The sequence below is a fragment of the Lepeophtheirus salmonis genome, chromosome 5 (genome assembly GCF_016086655.4).
Source record: "Lepeophtheirus salmonis chromosome 5, UVic_Lsal_1.4, whole genome shotgun sequence".
NCBI lineage: Eukaryota > Metazoa > Arthropoda > Copepoda > Siphonostomatoida > Caligidae > Lepeophtheirus > Lepeophtheirus salmonis.
Window position 1 is genome coordinate 65143789 of NC_052135.2, and position 8118 is coordinate 65151906.

Here is an 8118-nt window from a genome sequence, read left to right on the forward strand (position 1 = left end):
GCTCAATGGCTTAGCACCCCCAACCCCTTAATTAAGGAATTTTGTTTCTTTACAAGATAATTTAATATTTTTTCAAAAAAATTTAAATTAAATAAAAAGCGCCATGATTTTCCAAAACATTGACTTTTTTGTTACAAGCTGTGAATTAGAAATTATATTCCAAAAAAATTTAATACAATTTTTGAATTTTTTTGCCTAAAATCTTTTGTATCAACAGCTTTAGATTTTTAAAATTTTTTGAAAATAACTTTTGATTTAATTTATTTTCCAAATATTTAATTTGGAACTTTTTTTTCAAAAAATTTAAATTTTCGTGAATTGTTGTAGATTTTAGATTTTTTTTTTTAAATATTTAAGAAATTTATTTTAATTTTAGAAACTTTGTTTCATATAATTAAATTTTTTGGAAATTTTTTGCTTAAAAACGCAATCTTAAAAAAAAATTTACAAAATTTAAATTTTCTAATGTTTAAATTTTTTTCCATAAAATTTAAAAATTGAAGCTCCCTCGCCAAATATATCATCCTGTAGACGAGGCTGTCTATAATATTTTCTACATTTGGGATAAGCAAGATTTTGTATTAAATTTGAATAATGTTTGTATGTTCCTAGGGATTTCAAAAAGTCAATATGCAATAATTAACGATTTCAAATGCTTTATGGTTTAGAATGGGAAAATAGTATATATAAGACATATCTTTAATATTGGAACTATTTTAACTGCACCATTTAACTTTATATTTTTCTTTAATCATAAGCACAATCTTTCTTTTCAAAGTTATTCCACTTATTACTTTGCCGAACATGATTCCTCTTTTCTGTAACAAAATGTATCATGAATACAGAGAACATTATACGAGCATTGATGTTAGATTTGTTACAGAATTGTTAATCAAAATTTCATTCTTTGTTAGTATTATATTTATTAAGTCTCTACACTTCATTTAATTTAAAGGGATATCAACAAATTAAAAACCATTTGCTATCCGGATTTAAATTAATTATATATCATTATTATATTTATAATATTTGCCATTAATTATGCAATAGATAGCCAGTAATATCTCTATATATTTTTAAGAGTTCAGTATTAGTGGTTTATTGGTCCTAACAGGATCTTATATATGTATAACATATATTGGTAATCGTTAAACATGTTAAAGCATTGTCAACTATAGATTTTCTACTTATTTTCTTTCTTATTAGTATTCTTCACGTGGCAAAGTTGAACTCAAAGAATGTTAAAAAGATGCTAAGTTTCTAGGAACAATTTTCCTAGTTTTAAATGAATACAAATAATCAAAGTTGTTAAGAATAACTTACTGATTTTTGTATTTTTTTCTTTTTGAGATTAATGAAAGGTTTGATATATATGATAAGGTTAAATTATAGATGTACACATCTATTGTATCAATCCGGGCTTGACAGTTTTATGGAACTGCATTTTATTTAGAAGTTTATAACTTCAATAGAAATACATACTAAAATATAGAAAATATTTTATTTCGGGGATGTAAATTTTTCGCATAGCTAGTATATTTTTTTTATAAACCCAGTTGGTTAGTGGCTAATTTTAACGAATGTTATGTATATAATTTTAGTCATCGGTTTGATTAGCTGATTTCACGCTATTTTTGGTTAGATGTGAATATCGCTACACATTCATAAATGGGGAATAGACAGACATTTTTTGTTTTTCTTCTGTCTTAGAAAGGTTGAGAGATAAAATAAAGATTGTTATGTGCTATGAGTTTAAATAGAAATATTCCTTTTTTATTGTTGATTGAATTACCAAGCTTGTTATTATTTTGTCTTAGTGTATTATACAGTATTGCAAAAATAAGCCTACACATTAGTGTATACTTATTTGTAAATAAGCTTATACATATGTAAAATTAAAAGTGAATACATAGTCAATTATAAATTAATTCATAAATCATTGTCAAATTCTTCGTATAATCTATTTTCAATAAAGGAAGAAGCCTGTATCCATAAATGCATTCTAAATCTTAATCGAAATTAAAGCAATAAATATGAAAATTTAATCAATTTACTTTAGTAATAAGTAAATAAAAGTATAATGGAAGAAAATGCTGATTGCCTCATTAATTAATAAAGTGTTTACATTTTTCACTATATACATACTTACATTCCATGTTAGTTTTTCATCTAATCTATATTATGAGCTCGCCCTAAATGGATAATCAATCGAGATGAACGTCATTGTATTATCATTCTTCGGACGGTTGAATTTAGAAGGACCAGAGATTTACTTTTCCCTTCCATAGTACCTTTTATTAAGGTCAAAAGTTTTTTTTTTACTTCAGCAATTAAATATATCTCTCCACTCTTTTGTACTCAGACCTGTGTATGTGGGACACCTCTTGGGGTTATTAAAGTTTGAAAAAGGGAATGTCAATCAAAAATTTTAATGAATTATTGAAAAAAATTTGTGAAAAAATAACGTCTACCTATGACTAGATTTTTACGTTTTGATGTAATAAATTATTGAAAAAAATTTGTATTAGAAGACTTTTTGAAATAAATAAAAATGTTACTTTAAAAATATATTTATACTAAATATTGATATATTTAAAAAAAAATTCCTTGTTAAAAAGAAGGCATTAAATCAATTACCATTGTTTAAAAAAAAATTGCATTCCATTAAAAATGAACTAAATTATTTATGAAGAAATACATTTTATTAAGTTTAAGATAAATGAAAATTCTTATATCATATATATCTTTAAAGATCAATCTATCTTAGAGATGGAAAAAAATATATCTGTGGGAAAATTAATATAAATATTCAAAAATCCTAGCACCGGTCTTGATTGTATAGAAACACAGAAAAAAAGATATATTTATTTAATTAATAACATTAACAACAACTAATATATGCATCATTGCCAGCAAACATAATTAAGTCCATCTTTAAATATACATATGATGAAGTAATAAGCTTCTTTATATTTATTCATATTTTTTGGATGAAATGAGATCCTCATGAAGAGCGATTGAGTGGCTTCTCTTGCATCATATCAAGGTCATGTGAACCATTCGTTGACTTTTTCTTCCAAATATATAGTTTTGTGAATTGTATTGGACGTAATATGGGACTTAAAATCAACCTTTCTTTGATATCAGTTCTTGAAAAATATTTTAGACAATTTACACATTAGGTTATATTTCACTAAGAGGAATATGAAATGTTTTAAAGTGCATATTTTTCCTTTTACCAATGTTTCTGGAACTGTGAGAAGAATCTCATATGAAGTTTATAAAAAAACAATTGAAAATTCTGTCTTTTCTAATAAGGAACAGTGAGGTAGGGTTGTACCTCGTCTGTCCCTGTTATTGGTCTCTGAAAAAGTTATAAAATTATTGAACCCTTTACAATGTATCGATTTTACTAATATTGAATTAAAGTATCTCAATCTACCATATGAATTAGTTTATTCAAATTTAAATATATACTTGATGCACGGAAATAATTTTTCTATTTTCTGAATTTAAGAATTATTATAGTATTTATTACTTTAGTAAACATACTCGAGGGATCCTTTTTTGGTCAAAATAAATTGATGAAGACTTCACTGACTAATTTCTATGTAGCATCATTTAGCATCGTACATTTTTGTCACGATACCACCAAGATTTTAAACTGGATTGAAAGAATATCATAATTAACAATATCCATTTTCTTTTTTTAGGAAAACCATCAACTCAAATTCTTTCATTATAGAATCACTGCCTTTTACATATGTAGACTATGGTGGGTCGTTTTAAGGTGGTTGTATCAAATATTTCTAATTTTGAAACAAGGTATCAGAAAATGGTGTGTATTGGTATTCAAATAATTTTTGGAAAATATGAGCTCTAAAAAGTGGGTTTAAGAGGTTTCCCAATACCTTACACTTTTAAAATATATATATATTTTTTTGTGTATTGATTTCTTTTTAAGGATGACAAAACCCATTTACTTTATTGTAAAGATCACCCTCCTTATTTTTATGACTAATAACTACTAATAAGATATTAATGATGATAAATAAAATATTTTGATAGAAAAAAAAAATATTAATGCTTTTTTGATGTACAAAATTACGAAAATACAAAATGTTATTTTAAAAAAATTAAATATTTTATATAACATCAAATCTAAAATCAAGATCTGATTTTGGACCCACTCTAATTTAAACACGCTGTCTTTATTAAATATTGAATAAGGAGACATCTCTCTTTATTATAATAATAACATACTGGACTAATTTCTTGTGTTTTTTTTTCTTCCCCATTTCTTTTACTCATATCATACACATTTATGGTTTTTAAGAATAATAACAATAAAAATAATAATAGAACAAGAAGAAAAAGCCTTCCAGCAATGGAGATTAAACACAAACACACATATTTGTGGTTGTACATACAATGTTCATAGATGAGGAGTATGTTGGAATAAAAGAGGAGGGGGATTTATGATCGTCAGCTTCTTCTCCCATGCACATACATTCTACAGAGTGTTGCAAAAAAAGGGGTTTGGAAGTGGGGAAATTATTCTATTGAACTAAGTTTGTGTCGGTTTGCGCCCAAGTGATTTCTAGAGAAATAAATTTACTTTATATATATGGACTTCACACAATATTCCTAGCTTAGTTGGTGTAATTTATATACTGTTGTGTTTTCTTATAATTAATCAGTGAAACTCCAATTGACCAGGAACATTTTATATATATATATATATTCACAAACCTCTTTAGTATTGTCAACACTCGGAAACAAATAGTATTTCAAAAACGGAGCAGTACGGGACGTATGTATGTACTGTTTGATCATTTTAATAAATATAATATTCCTCACATCATTATAATTATTTTATCTCAAAACCTCCAAAAACATCCCAAAAACATCCTCAAATATAAATTACCATGAATAACAGTAAAAGGCCTCAATCATAAGTCCAAAACTGTCAAAAAATGATTTTGCTCGAATGTTTCCTGGTCAGAAATAATATTACCCCCCCGATAGTCCAGATCTAGATTATGCTTTTTGGCCACAAATACATTACCTTCACAACGTCACATGAATATTCACGCCATGAATCAGGCCGATGGCGGTAAGGTGTGACATTGAGTAGCAAGTATAGCATTAGAAAAATATTATCTGAGATGGATACTACGTCCTACAACAGTACGGAGACCTTGCCAATTCATCAAAAGTGGCTTGATGAGAATGGACCTTTGTTACTCAAAAAACATTTGACTTTTCTACATTTCAAATCAAAACACACGGGATTATGCTTTTTACTGCTAATCCAGATTAAAGACTGTAGACACTGTCAAAAGAATATCAATACGGTAAAGTAGGTTGTTAACTGTAGGTGGTGGACCATGATCAGCAAGTATTCCGTATGAAAAATATTATCCTTGATCAAAACTACGTCCTACAACAGGACAAAGAACCTATCCATATATCCAACTCCGTCGAGGAGTGCCTTGTTGAGAATGGATTTATTGTTCAAAAACAACTTAAACTCCCTAAAGCCCAGATCTGAAATCAATGGGAATTTTTTGCCTGCAATCCCGTTCTGTTCATGACATTACATGAATATAGACATCATGAATCAGACTGTTGTCTTTTAGTAGCCGGCGCATTATTAGCAAGTATACCGTAAGACAAAAGATTATCCTATATAAAAACTTATTCTTAAAACAGGGCGGAGCCCCTGCCTGTACGTCTAAATCTGTTTAGAATTGGCTTGATTTAAATATTGTTTTTTGGTCTAAAATAATGAGAACTCCCTACAGTTCAGATCTTAACCTAGTGAATTTTGTTTTTTGTCTGCATATCCAGTTCAAGGCCTGTAGATAACATCACAAGAATATCAACGCTATGAAATAGGTTTTCAACTGTCAGTGACGGGCCATAAATAGGGAGTCAGCGTATGTAGTGCCTCCAGACACTGATTATAGGTCGTTGTTAAAGACAAAGGAGGATACATTCAATAGAAAAGTTAGTGTATCATATCTGAGCTTTCAAATTTTTTTTGTAAAGATTAAAGATGAAATTTAAAAAATTATTAGTAGATAAAACATAAAATTATGGATTTATACACATTTTTAAACACCCGGTATGTACAAATAAGTTTAGAAAATATACACGGTTATTGCAGAGTAGACCTAACCATAGATCACCGACAACAACAGGACTGCTCTTTTTCTTTCATTTTTTCCTTCTCTCGTTTTCTTACATACACACATACAGGGTTCTACATGTTATTATTATATGATCGTATTCATACTTTAAGTACACATCTAGTTATTCAGCTGCTTTTCTTTTTTTGGTAAACAAGATCATTTATTATCTCTTTCTCTCCATTCTTGCTTTTCATCCTAACCCCTCATATTATTTTTCTTCCACAAGTGAAGTACTTGACCCGAGCCAAAAGACGATGATGATATCTTCTTTTTTAGTACTTAGGTAAATATCGTTTTCTTATATACATATAGTATGTATATTAAATGACGTATTGATTAATGTATGTACACTTTTTTAACCCTCCTTTAGTGAAATGGGATATTGTATGACCAGCTTATTCTTCGTTTAAGTCAAAAAAAAAAAAATCACCAACCCTTTTCAGTATGCTACTGAAAGGTGCAATTATTGATATCTCCTAATAATTCTTAATTTAGGATTTATTCGTATATTTAGCCATTTTTTTATTCTAAGTTTAGTGAATTTATTTAACTATTTTGCTTACAAAGTCGTTCCTTTGTTTATTTCTTTTAATTTTTTTGTTTGTTTGTTATTTCATCAAAAGGACTCTGAACAATTACTTATTATAGTTGTTACTACAAATTAATGTAATACTGTAGCCATTAATTTAGATACAACAAATAGCCTCATCAAAATTGATGGTCACTAATTTGATTTCTAAAATTCGTATAAAGTAATGAATATTGAAAATAAACTTTTAAAAAAATAATGTTTTTTCATATAAGAATAACAAATTATATATTTGCAGGGGCTCTGTAATAAGGGTATTAGGACTCAAGGATTTTGTAGATAACCAACTAAGGGTTCTTCTACTGTTGTGGACTGTTTAATTACCCGCGTTGTGACATCAACAGAGAGTCATTGATACTACGTCATATCTCATATAATGATTGATGTATTGGCTTTAAGTAAAAAAATGTGGGGAAAAATTACTACAGTGCAACTATTTTTGACTAAAGAGCAAAAATTTACAAATAATAACAAATTATTGGAAAATCGGATCGGCCAATCGAAGTAGGACTCTTTTCCAAATAAAATGCATTTGTACGAAGTATGTTAACGCAATGGAATAACTATTCCACAGATAATTCTTCTTTTAATCTACAAGTTACCAATAGAAGTAATCAAGATAATGTCAAGATTGTAAATTACTTAATGGACTGAAATATTATTGTTTGATTGCACTAGTCCCTTATTTTTTCCTTTGGATTGATGTGAGGTGTTGCAGATTACTTTTACCTCGAAAAGTATGAAGATAAACATTTTTGACCAAATTTTTGGTTTTGTGTTCTAATGAATATATTTTATCAACTATGCATCACCCTTCATATTTTTATATTTTAATATAGGTATATTTTGTATGATGTATCTATAACAATAATTTTAATAAATGATGTTAAATATATAATATATATATATGTTGATATTTTGTGGCAATTGAATAAAGAAAAGTGTGAGTCTTATTTTGGGATGTTGCCCAACAATCAGAGAACACTTTGAACATTTGAAGAAGATTTTGAAAATATATTTCAACAAGGGCCTATCTGAAAAAGAGCTTATATATAGGGTTATTATAAAAAACAAAAATAATGCACTAACCAATAAATCTATAATTAAAATCCAAACGATGGTAATTCAGGCAGTAGCAAATAAAAATCTTGTGGTGGAACCCAATAATATATACGAATCCAAGGCCAATTGTAGTATTTCTATTTAATAATTACGTTGTCGTGTTTTTGTTTATATAATTATTTTGTATTGAGCACGTCGATTTAATCTGTTTTTAATCCGATAAAGGATTGTTACTAATAGTTTAAATTATGTAGTATACTTGTTTTTTTA

The 8118-nt window shown here is 27.6% G+C and overlaps 1 long non-coding RNA gene across 1 annotated transcript; it reads left to right on the top strand.

Annotated features, from left to right (window-relative positions):
* The first annotated feature begins 6782 nt into the window (after positions 1 to 6782).
* Positions 6783 to 7700, top strand: LOC139905292 (uncharacterized). The gene is made up of 2 exons (XR_011779928.1): positions 6783 to 6949; positions 7025 to 7700. It is a non-coding gene; the product is annotated as an uncharacterized lncRNA (long non-coding RNA).
* Positions 7701 to 8118: the final 418 nt, after the last annotated feature.